Raw genomic sequence first — 13,660 nt, forward strand, 5'->3', positions numbered from 1 at the left:
TCTTGTAGCTTTTAAAATCTGAAGATGGTCAGCATTTTCCCGAAACCTTATCTTTATTGAATAAAGCCTAATTCACATAATTGTTTTTCTGCCATTGTCATTATATATATATATATATATATATATATGTGTGTGTGTGTGTGTGTGTGTGTATGTATGTATATATATTTACATGTATATATACATATACATATATATATATGCTATAATATAAATCTCACCTATCTGTTTAAATGTATGTATGTATATCTTCCTAATACTGTCGACAGAGGCGACGGATTTGCACGAAGTCGAGGTCGTTTTTAAGCTCGAGCCTTCCGCCAACGAATATCGGAGAACTGGCTAAAAACAATAAATCCCACGCCTTCAACGTGGCACTTTTCTACAGGGAGGGGGTAGATTTTTTCGCCGATATTTTCGAAAGTCACCTCTTTTCGACTGACAAGCCTTAATTTAAACGTCCATAATTTACGGTTTGGCGATGGACGCCACAGCGCAGACGTCGTATGTTTTTACACGTTCTTTTCCTCCTTCGCTGTATGGGTTCGAACCTGCCTACCTACTAACACTTTTTTTATTGGTCAACACACACCTTCAAACACCTGAGCAAAGCCGAGCACCGAGGCTAGTATATATATAAACGAAAGCTTGTTAAAAAAAAAGTAAATAGAAGATAGACCGCATAATGAAATGTAAACTTATGTATGAGCAAGGGTCTGACATTTCGGATAGAAAACTCTGTTATCAGGATGGAATTAATGAGACGAGTAAAAGCGAATAACTGATTTTTTTAGATATTTTTTATATTCTTATTTCCAGATTGACTTTCTATTTCAAAGGACGCCAAAGAAGCCCCGTTGCCACGTAACTCATGTGATGTGATACTTGTCTAATAATTAACAGAGGAAATTCGGTGCTTGCAGGCAAATATCTAAAAGTTCACCTTATTTATGATTGGAAACTAAAAAACGCACAGTATCACTCTGAGATATACGATGAATACTTTTTAACATTGATCCTGCTCAGAAGTCTTTAGAATGGTGACTGCGAGTCACGTTTATTAGTAAGTTTGAGAATGTTCTTATGTCTAATAAATAATAATGAATATTTGCTAGTAAGGATAAAAGATAAATAAAATTCGGTGAATAAAATAAGAAAATGAAAAATAAACCAGATTATAATAACACAAACAATAATAATAACATTACTACTACTACTATTATCAATAATAATAATAATAATAATAATAATAATAATAATAATAATAATAATACAAAACCTAGATGGGAAATAAAACTAGAATCTCAAATACACAAACACAAAAAAGAAATCAAAATGATAACAGGAAGAAAGCAATGTGGTGAAACGGAATATTGGAAATGTAATTGACTGGTAGAGGCTAAAAAAGAAACATGAAGAACTGGACCAAAAAATAAAAGCAAAAGAAGCGAGATTGAGGCGATATAGATATAAATCTGAACAATGCAAACAAAACAGAACATTCGGAACTAATGAAAGCCATTTCTACCAAAAATGTGAACGGAGGAAAAAAAACAGAACCACCAAATCCGATTAAAAAAACCTCTACTGGAGTAAAATATGGGAAGAGCGACGAGATCGCAATAGAAATGACGAAGGCTGAAAGACATGAAAGAAGAGTTACAACAAATAGAAGAAGGAACAGTGAATGAAATCAACAAGGAAACCCTAAAGAAAACCATAGGAAAAATGGCAAACTGGAGAGCACCAGGGCACGACGGGATACATGCATACTGGTTCAAAAAATTCACAACATTACAAGAAAGGCTAGCCCAAAACCTGAGAAGATGTATACAGGAAGCAAGCGTACCAGACTGGATAACAAAAGGTAGAGCCACACTAATACAGAAGGGCACGGAGAAAGGAACCGTCCCCCTCAACTATAGGCCAATCACGTGCTTTCCAACTATGTGGAAGATACTGACAGCACAACTGAGAGAACAAATCTACCACTCCCTGAATAACCGTGGACTCATCCTTAAGGAGCAGAAAGGATGCCAAAAAGGAAAAAGAGGAACACATGACCTGTTATATATAGATCAAAAGGTCCTAAAGGAGGTAAAAGCGAGGAGAAAGAATTTAGCAATGGCATTGATCGACTACAAAAAGTGTACGACAAGATCCCCCAAGCATGGATAATAGAATGCCTAAAAATGTATAAAATACCAACCGGAATCACGAACGTAATAGAAAATGCAATGAAAACATAGAGACTGAAATTGACAGCTGATGGAAAACACATAACAGAAATTAACATATAAACAGGCATCATCCAAGGAGACTCACTATCACCACTACTGTTCATCATAGCCATGATGGCCTTGAACAGTATTCTGAGAATGTGCCAAGCCGGATACAAGTTCTCCAATACCGAGGAAAAAATGAACCACCTGATGTACATGGACGCTCTGAAACTTTTTGCAAGGACCGAAAAAGAGCTAGAAACACTAATAAACACTACCAGGATTTTCAGCCAAGATATCCAAATGGAATTTGGAATGGAAAAGTGCGCACAACTAGTAATAAGAAGGAAAACTGGAAATGACGGAAGGCATGGAACTACCCAACCAAACAGAAATGAGGGCACTAGGGAAACAAGAAGACTATAAATACTTGGGAATTCTGGAAGTGGACACCATCTGAGCAACCGAAATGAAAGGGAAAATTGGAAAGGAATGCCTCAGGAGAACAGGAAAACTCCTGGAAACGAAATTATATAGCAGAAACCTAATAAAAGCTATAAATACGTGGGCAGTGTCGCTAGTAAGATACTCTTGACCGTTTATAGGGTGGACAAAAGAAGAACTGAGACAACTCGACCAGAAAACCAGGAAACTCATGACCATGCACAATGCACTACACCCAAACGACGATATTGACAGACTCTACGTGAAAAGAAAAGACGGCGGGAGAGGACTGATCTGTATAGAAGACTGTGTGAAGGACACGACAAAAGTACTAGAAAATCCATTATGCAAAACACTGATAGGATAATTATGGCAGCGAGAGACACTGAATAAAAAACAACAAAACAGAAAACAGAGAGACAAACGACAAACCGAAAAAAGAGAAATGTGAAGAGAAACAACTCCACAGAAGATTCATAAGAATGACAAAAGATTAGAATAACGAAAACATCTGGACATGGATGCGAAAAGGACATATAAACCGAGAAACTGAATCTCTAATGACTGCAGCACAAGATAACTCGATAAGAACCAACCATATCAAAGCAAGGATCGATAAAACACAAGAAAACAGCAAATGCAGACTATATGGACAAAGAGACGAAACGATAAACCATATAGTAAATGAATGCAGCAAACTGGCCCAAAAGGAATACAAAACCAGGCATGACCAAGTGGGGAGGGCGATGCACTGGGAATTGTGCAAACGACTGCATTTTGAGCGTACAGACAAATGGTACAAGCATAAACCCGAAACAGCACTCGAGAACGAGAACCACAAAATCCTATGGGACATGGACATACAGACGGACAAACCCATCCAAGCAAGAAGAGCAGATGTCGTAATAATTAACAAGAAAGAAAACTCCTGTCAAATCGTAGACTTTGCTGTCCCAGCTGATCACAGGGTGAGTATGAAAGAAAAGGAGAAACGAAGCAAATACACAGAGCTAGCCAGAGAGTTAAAATTTGGATGATGAAGAAAATTAAAATAGTACCGATAATAGTAGGAGAACTAGGAACAATTCCGAAAAACTTTGCAAAAAGAATGTCAGAAATTGGAATCAGAAGAATAACTGCAAAAATGCAACGACTAATGATAATGAAAACGACGGAAATATTAAGGAACCCCCTTGAATGCAGAGAATAATACAAGAAGACAGTATAACGAATAAGCGTTACAGGGAATGAACACCGAAGCTGCATATCTACAGGTTCTACACTCCCATCATGCATCCCCCATTGTTTTATCACTGTTCCCCCCCCAAAAAAAATGATACCAAAGAGCCGAGAAGGGTCAAGAAGAACTGAAAGACCGAGGAGCGAGCGCTAACCAGACCTCGGCTGGACAAGCGCAAAGATTCCAGTATAAACCAGTGGCCACTACCAGCGAGAAATCCATTTGACAATGCTATCGAAGGAGGTGGGGAGAGCTGAACGTTTGGGGAGACTTGTTGTCACTCAGCTTCCATAGAACGTCTGTTGACTTGTGCGAAAGCTCCATGTGAGCCAATAATAATAATAATAATAATAATAATAATAATAATAATAGCGACTGCAAGGAATACAGAAGATGAAGAATGTAAAGATAACAGAAATAATATTAAGAGAACCATGAACAATCCTGAAAAATTTCGAAAAATATTGGGAAAGATTGGAATCAGAGTGATAGTCAAGAAAATACCGTATAAATCAATGACGAAAACGACAAAAATATGCAAGAAAACTTTAGCTACAAGCCCAAAAATAGAAACTGCGTCAAAAATAACGCAAGATAAAATACGACCACAAGAATTCAATAAAACTCAAACCGTATTTTTATAAGTAAACTCCCCCACCCGTGAAACAAAAATTATAGTTTCAGCATCAATTAGCGCCACACTAAAGAATCGTGAAGGATCAAGGCGGATAAAAATGCCTAGGAGAGATAGCATTAACCAGACATTCACTGAATGGGTGTTAAGAGGACTGTGGAGGCTTATTGCCACCCAAATTCTAGTGAAAACCAATAGTCGGTGCAAACGAGAAATTAACGGTAAACGCTTATTGCGATAGAGTAATTTCATTTGCAAAGGTTATCAAAAGAGGTGGAGAATACTGGAAATCTGCAAAAACGTGTCACTTAGACTCCATGGAACACTACAGGTTGTTGACAGAGAGAAATCTTTAATGATGGCTTGAGTAAGAACTCCTAGTGAGTACAATAATGATCACAGGAAATAATGATAATATCTCCCCATGAACACAAATAAAAAATAAAGTTATTAATAGGTTAAATTGTAAATGTAACATTCGCTCAGATTGGCCTTTATAAGATAAACTTTTTCATTAATCATCTTTTATTAAGACACAATATTCAAACGTGAAAACACGAATTACAAAATAAGTACATGGCAGAAAGACCCTATAATTAAATAAAATATATTATAATTATAAAAGTCTACTTTATAATCAAACAAACACTTTTATACATAAGGTTGATAATAAGGTTATTGCGGTTTTTAAATTCTAAATTCAAATAAATATATATCGGCACAAACAGAAATTAACTGACCGCAGTAAGCACCATCAGAATCAACACACTTTTAACAACGCAAACAAGTGTATTTATGCCAGTTGCGTAAAAATCTTGTGTTCTGGTGGCGATGAAACCGCTGAAGGCGTTTTTGATATCGCTTGGATGGTTTTAAGTGTTTCTCGCACAGAAAGCTGTCGAGATGCTTGAAAAAATGCTAGTCGGTAGGTGAAAGGTCTGGGGAATATGGTGGATGAGGCAGAGTTTCGTATCCCAATTCATACGTCTTCTGCGTGGTTGGTTTAGCAACGAGTGGTCGGGCAGTGTTATGGAGGAGAGTTGATCCTTTTCTGTTGACTATCGTATGGTGTTGTCGAAGTTTCATCCGTTTGTTGTTAATACTTCACCGCCGTAATGGTTTCACTTGCATTCAAAAAAACTGTAATGGACGAGACCGGTCGCAGACAACCAAACAGTCAGCATGATCTTCATGTGTTGCAAATCTGACTTCGAAGAGTATCGTGGAGCTTTGTCGGCGTCTAACCACCGAGCTGAGCGTCGCCAGTTGTCGTAAAAAACATTTTTCATCGCAGGTCATAAACATTTATTGGTAGCTGTATGCATATAATTTCTACCAGTATTTACAACTATTCAATAAAATGCAAATAGAATAGATACTCACCAACCAATGACAAAACATTACCTTACGATTAACCATACTAAAAATTAGGTAATCATGAATCCGTAAAAAAATACAAACACAGATACATAAAAACATCTTATTTTGTTTACAAGAATTCCTTCCCTTGGACTTCCAAAAGGATAAAAAAAAATAGTAAGAAAGAATTATTGTACTTCTATAAATCAAAATTTAAAAAAAAGCACATATGACTTAAATAAAGACGATATAAAAAAATTATAATTTAAACACATCATATTATACCTAGTGACGAAGCTAAAAGAACCTGTGAAATTAATTTAAATTAAAGAATCGGCTAAAAATAACAGTAAAATCTATATAAAAAATTAAGTTTCGTATCCAAGGCAAATCACTAACAAAAACACTAACTAGAATATAATTAATATAATAAAACATAAAGTTACGACTCGATAAATGGTAAAATAAATAGAAAAGAAACGAATAATTTTTTTTAATAAAATGAAAATAAAAAAAAACAATAATATATATATATATATATGTATATATATATATATATATATATATATATATATATATATATATTACCGTCACTGGATTATTTATCTTCCACCAGACTATCCATTCATGTGTAATCACCTTTTTCTTCACCATATTCCCTCTGCTTCACTTTTTTTGTTATCAAGTAAGATCTTTGACTTACTTATTGTTTCATCAAATACTTTTGCATGCAAAATCCGATCTCGCATTTTGCTAATTCCTACCCTCTGATGAGTAGGAAAGTATTTCTTCGAAACTCCGCGGATTAAGGACTATCCACTTATCTAGTGTTTCCTTTTCATATTACATATGTTTTAACTCATTTTAAAGTGTTTTTAACATGTTTTAAGCTGTTTGCTCGTATATGTATATATATATATATATATATATATATATGTGTGTGTGTGTGTGTGTGTGTGTTGGCGTGTGTGTGTATATATATATATATATATATATATATATATAGTGAGAGAGAGAGAGAGAGAGAAAATACGAAAATACTTAATATATGTTTAAATAAATTCAGCATGACCAAAACCTCGGTAACTGGGAAGGAACAGCTGAGAGTGACGGTTACATAAACCATGCATGTTTTTCAAAATAATGTTTTTATAAGTTTTTAAAGTAATCATCTGAAGAGTACCTTGCTAAATATGCATATATAACATAATTTTCTAAACTTGTTAGTCGCAATACAAATCAATACAGCAATTGATACCATTTAAAACGTGATAAATGACTAATTGAGTAAACTTGATGTTTGGATCATGAAGAATTATTATACTACATTATATATCCTCTAGAACCCAATAAAAAGGCATTCATTTAGTTTGGACATGTGTCTAAATTTACGAAGTTTAGATAAAAAAAAAGATCTTTCCATTAAAAAAGAAATTATGAGAAATATTTTATATACGAACTGAATACATATATACTAAGCGAATAAGCTATATATATATATATATATATATATATATATATATATATATATATATATATATATATATATCATGAAAGGAAGATTTTTATTTATGACTAGCAGAGCTACCCGATGTTTCTCGGGGCCGTATAAACAATGAGAAAATTTAATTTGATTTTGAATATATTTGGTTTTGTTATTCTATGGAGATTGGATGTCTATGTATCATTCTCTATTTCGAGCAAAAGAATATTTTACCTACGACTATTACACGTGTATGAAATAATTGTGCATTTCCTGGACAGGTAATTTATAGAATGCATATGAAATACTTTTACCTTTTTGGGACGGGTAACTTACAGCACATATTAAAAATATGTTTACCTACCGTCGGACGGGTAATTCATAGACATATATGAAACAATTTAACATACTCTCGCAAAGTATTGTACAACATATATGAAATAATTTATTTCCCAACCAAAGCAATCTTTTTAAGAAAATTGAAATCATTTTTAGAAGATGGATCATTAGGATTTCCAAATTAATACATATATACATTGTGTTGGTTAATGAGTTCGCAACCCTTCCTGCACCATAAATTTCAACATTATTGCATTTCTTTCTTTCCTCACTATCGGCACTATTATTGTAAGAAAAATTGTCATTTTTGGAACATGTTTCAGCAGGATTTAAAAATTAATGCATAAATACATTGACAGAGTTATGTAATTAGAAACTCCTTGCTTCATTATCAAATTCCACATTACTCTGTTTCATTTTTTCACCAGTACCGACAACAAAATTTTTTGGGAAAAAAAGACGTCATTTTCAGAAGATTACTCAACAGGCTTTACAAACAAATTCACAAATATGTTGAAAACCTTAAGAGTTAGACAACCCTTGCTTCACTACAAAATTCCACTTTACTGTGTTCTTTCCCTCCCTACTACTGACAGCATAATTTTAAGTGAAATGATATCATTTCTTGACCATAATTCAGCAGGTTTTCAAAATAATTACATAAATCCATTGATGCAAATGATCATTAGGAAACTTTTACTTTACCACAATTTTCAGTATTAATGTAGTTCTTCCCGCTTACTACCACAACCACCAACAATACATAAGTAATAGAAACGAGGTCATTTTCGGAATATGATTCCATAGTTATTCCATATTTTTGGAATATGACATTGTGGAAGATTGTATAGTGACCCAAAATGGACATTACTCCCTCCAGTCCCACCCCAAAAGTGAAGGTTTGTTAATTGTTAGAGAACTCCAGAGCACGTAAAAAAGCAGCATAATAATGTGCCTTTCTACTCACCACTACAACTGTGACGTCATTCCCCGAAGTTAACATTGAAAATTTAGAAAAATATTGTAAACCAAATACAGAAAACTGATAAATTGCCTGGGCCGATTATTTCATTAAAAACAGACCAATCAATTAACCCACATTTCATCATTTTTCATAATTCTTAGATATCTACTAATTTCGACTATCGTTTTGCACAATTTTAACCCACATTATCGCCCCCCCCCTTATGAAAATAATAACTTTGGTATATTGTCTGGGATGATTATTTTATTACAAACATATCAACTCACATTTCATGATTTCTCATAATTCTTGGATATGTTACTAATTTCGACAATCATTTTTCATAATTTTCAACACATTTTCACCCCCAATTTACGAAAATAAACACTTTCATATATGTCTGGGCTTATTATTTTATCAAAAACATACCAATCAGTAAACTCACATTTTCATCATTTTTCATAATTCCTGGATATGTTACTAATTTCGACAATCATTTTTTTTATATTTGTAACCCACATTATCGCCGTCCTCCTTACTAATATAATAACTTTGTAATATTGTCTGGTTTGATTATTTCATTACAAACACAACAATCCATTAACACATATTTCATCATTTTTCATAAATTTGGATATTTTACTAATTTCAACAATCATTTTCATAATTTTAACACACATAATAGCCCCCTCTTACGAAAATAATAACTTTGATATATTATCTAGTTTGATTATTTCATTAAAAATACACCAATGTGTTTAATAACATTTCATCATATTTCAGAATTCTTGGATATGTTACTAATTCCGACAATCATTTATATATTTGTAACCCACATTATCGCCTCCCCTTTACTAACATAATTTTGATATGTTGTCTGGCCCGACTATTTAATAAAAACAAACCAATCAATTAACTCACATTTCATCATTTTTCGTAATTCTTGGATATGTAACTAATTTCGAAAATCAAGTTTCCTAATTTTAACTCACATTATCGCCCCACCTCCTTACGAAAATAATGACTTTGTAATATTGTCTTGGTTGATTTTTTCATTACAAACACACCAATCAATTAACTCACATTTAATCATTTTTCATAATTTCTGGATATGTTACTGATTTCGAGCATCGTTTTTCATAATTTTAACTCACACTATGGTCACCCCTTACGAAAATAATGACTTATATATATTGTCTGGGCCGATTATTTAATAACAAACACACCAATCAATTAACTCACATTTCATCATTTTTCATAATTCTTAGATATGTTACTAATTTCGACAATCATTTTTCATAATTTTAACTCACATTATGCCCCCCTTACGAAAAAATAACTCTGATATAGTGTCCGAGTGTATTATTTCATTACAAACGCACTTATCAATTAACTCATATTTCATTATTTTTCATAATTCTTAGATATATTACTAATTTCGACAATCATTTTTCATAATTTTAACTCACATTATGCCCCCCTTACGAAAAAATAACTCTGATATAGTGTCCGAGTGTATTATTTCATTACAAACGCACTAATGAATTAACTCATATTTAATCATTTTTCATAATTCCTGGATATGTGACTGATTTCGAGCATCGTTTTTCATAATTTTAACTCACACTATGGTCACCCCTTACGAAAATAATGAATTATATATATTGTATGGGCCGATTATTTAATAACAAACACACCAATCAATTAACTCACATTTCATCATTTTTCATAATTCTTAGATATGTTACTAATTTCGACAATCATTTTTCATAATTTTAACTCACATTATGCCCCCCTTACGAAAAAATAACTCTGATATAGTGTCCGAGTGTATTATTTCATTACAAACGCACTTATCAATTAACTCATATTTCATTATTTTTCATAATTCTTAGATATATTACTAATTTCGACAATCATGTTTCATTATATTAACCCACTCCCCTTACGAAAATAATAACTTTGATATAGTGTCCGAGTTTTTTTATTTCATTACAAACACACCAATCAATTAACTAACATGACATCAATTTTTCATCATTCTTGGATATGTTACTAATTTCGACAATAATTTTTCATAATTTTCACCAACATTATCGGCCTCCCTTACGAAAATAATAACTTTGATATATTGTCTGGGTTAATTAATTCATTAAAAACACACCAATAGATTTATTCACATTTTATCATTTCTCATAATTTTTGTATATGTTACTAATTTCGACAATCATTTTTAATATTTGTAATCCACATTATCGACTCGCCCGCACGAAAATAATAACTTTAATATACCGTCTGGGTTGATATTCTCATTACAAACAGACCAATAAATTAACACACATTCCATCATTTTGTATAATTCTTGGATATGTAACTAATTTCGACAATCATTTTTCATCATTTTAACCCACATTATAGCCCACCCCCTTACGAAAATAAACACTTTCATATATTGTCTGGTTTGATTATTTCATTAAAAAAATACATTAATCAATTAACTTACATTTCATCATTTTTCATAATTCCTGGATATTTCATTAATTTCGGTCATAATTTTAACACACATTACCGCGTCCCTTACGAAAATAATAACTTTGATATATTGTCTGGGCCGATTATTTACTTACAGACAGACCAATCATTTAACTCACATTTCATCATTTTTCTATAATTCTTGGATCTGTTACTAATTTCGACAATAATGTGTCAATTTTAACCCATATTATAGCCCTCTCCCTTACGAAAAGTATAACTTTGGTATATTGTCTGAGCTGATTATTTCATTACAAACACACCAATCGATTAATTCACATTTCATCATTTTTCATAATTCTTGGATATGTTACTAATTTCGACAATTATTTTTCATAATTTTAACACACATTATGGCCGCTCCTTACGAAAATAATGAAACCTTATAATTTGTCTGGGCCGATTATTTCATTACAAACACATCAATCAATTAACACACATTTCATCATTTTTCCTAATTCTTGGATATATTACTAATTTCGACAATCATTTTTCATAATTTTCACCCACATTATAGCCCACCTTTCGAAAATAATAACTTTGATATATTGTCTAGTTTGATTATTTCATTAAAAAAACACAAATCAATTAACTCATATTTCATCATTTTTCATAATTCCGGGATATGTTACTAATTTCAACAATCATTTTTCATAATTTTAACTAACATCACATCATCGCCATATTAAAATGGTTTTCTAAATAATTTCATTTCAACACAGTCCGTAAGCTGTATGTCAGTTTCTTATTTAATAAATTGTTAGTTGAAAGTACAAAATTGTTTTAAAAACCTCCCCATATCAAGATTGGCTTTCTAAATAACGTTAATAATTCAACACGATTCTTATTCTGTATATCATTTTTTTTTAATTTTTAAAATTGTTAGGTGAAAGATACCTTCCTTTCTCCGTATTAAGAATGGATTTCTAAATAATAACCGCACAGTCCGTATCCTGTATGCCATTTTTCATTTTTTAAATTGTACCGACTAGTTAAAAGCATACGCTACCCATATTAACAATGGCATAATTTCTGAATAATAACGCTACTTTTTCAGCACGGTCCATATTCTGAATTTCAGTTTCCCTCCCTCGCTCTTTTAATAATGTATAAGAAATAAAGTATGAAATTGTAAACTGCTTCAGCCATTTTCGGGACTGACTCTATATCACCACTCTCTCTTAAAAATAAATATGGAATAAAGGAATATTGAGATCCTAAACAGCCTGAGCCAATTATGGGGCTGACTTCATATCCTCCCTGTCTCTTATAAATATATGTAAAATAAAGTTTTTTTGAGATCATAAACTGCTTCAGCCGTTTCCGGGCCTGACCCCGTATCCCGACTCCCTCCTTCTTTTAAAATATACATAAAATAAAGTTTTTTTTAGATCCTAAACTGCTTAAGTTATTTCCGGGATTAACTCCATATCCCCCTCCTATTCTTAAAATATATTCTGTGTCTATTATTTTGTATCTTTGCTTTGTTTTATTTTTTAAGGAGATAATGCTTAGTAGAAAACTATATTACGCTTACTTGACCTTTTTGCTAAGATCAAAATGTTGTATCTATTTTGATGCAGCATTTCAGCAACCTCATCTCCCCCCACCATTTGTTTTTAAGGAGGAGATAATGCCTGGTGAAAACAACTTAGTTGCTTGGTCTTCGTGACTGAGACAATTATTTTAAAGTCTTAGGAGAAAGTAAAGAATAGTAAAAAACATACCCATATTAAAAATGGCTTTCTACATAATAACGCTATTATTTCAGCACGGTCCGTATTTCAGTTTCGTATGTAATAGATTGTTAGGTTAAAGTACAAAATAGTTTTTAAAAATACCTTTCCCTCCCCATATTAAGAATGGCTTCCTAAATGTTATTATTTCAGCACGGTTCGTATTCCGTATATTATTTTCCACCCCCTCCATTTTAAAAATATACAAATTCATAACCGGGAGTAAACGGTACGTATTATTTCATTCTTTTTTATTAATACAAAAAAAGACTTGGTGTTATCAGCAAGAAATTAAATTTAAATTTAGCGTTCCAGCCTAATTTGTGTTCTCTATTAAGTGTGCACATGCGTATGGCCGCATAAAATATCTGCTCTATTTTAATGTTCATTTTACATGTAAATTTGCCGATGTCTGTATCCGTTATTCATGCATGTAGACAAAAATATTATTCGCTATAAACACTCCTTGGTTAATGAATATTGTTTCCTGAAAATTTCAGTGTTATGTGACCAGTAGTTATTGAGTTTACCTGTTAGATATTTACACACATATACATGTACTGCTTTATTTATATAGATTATTATTCATTCTTTCTCCTTACAGAGAAAAGACCTCCTCAACCGAACGTGATCTGGAGATGGAATGTTCAGTGAGCAGGACTCAGGATTAAAAATAAGTTCGTGCTGAAGTTCGCTTCACATGACAA

This window comes from Euprymna scolopes, chromosome 5, assembly GCF_053919585.1.
Source record: "Euprymna scolopes isolate OS-2025 chromosome 5, ASM5391958v1, whole genome shotgun sequence".
Classification (NCBI taxonomy): Eukaryota; Metazoa; Mollusca; class Cephalopoda; order Sepiida; family Sepiolidae; genus Euprymna; species Euprymna scolopes.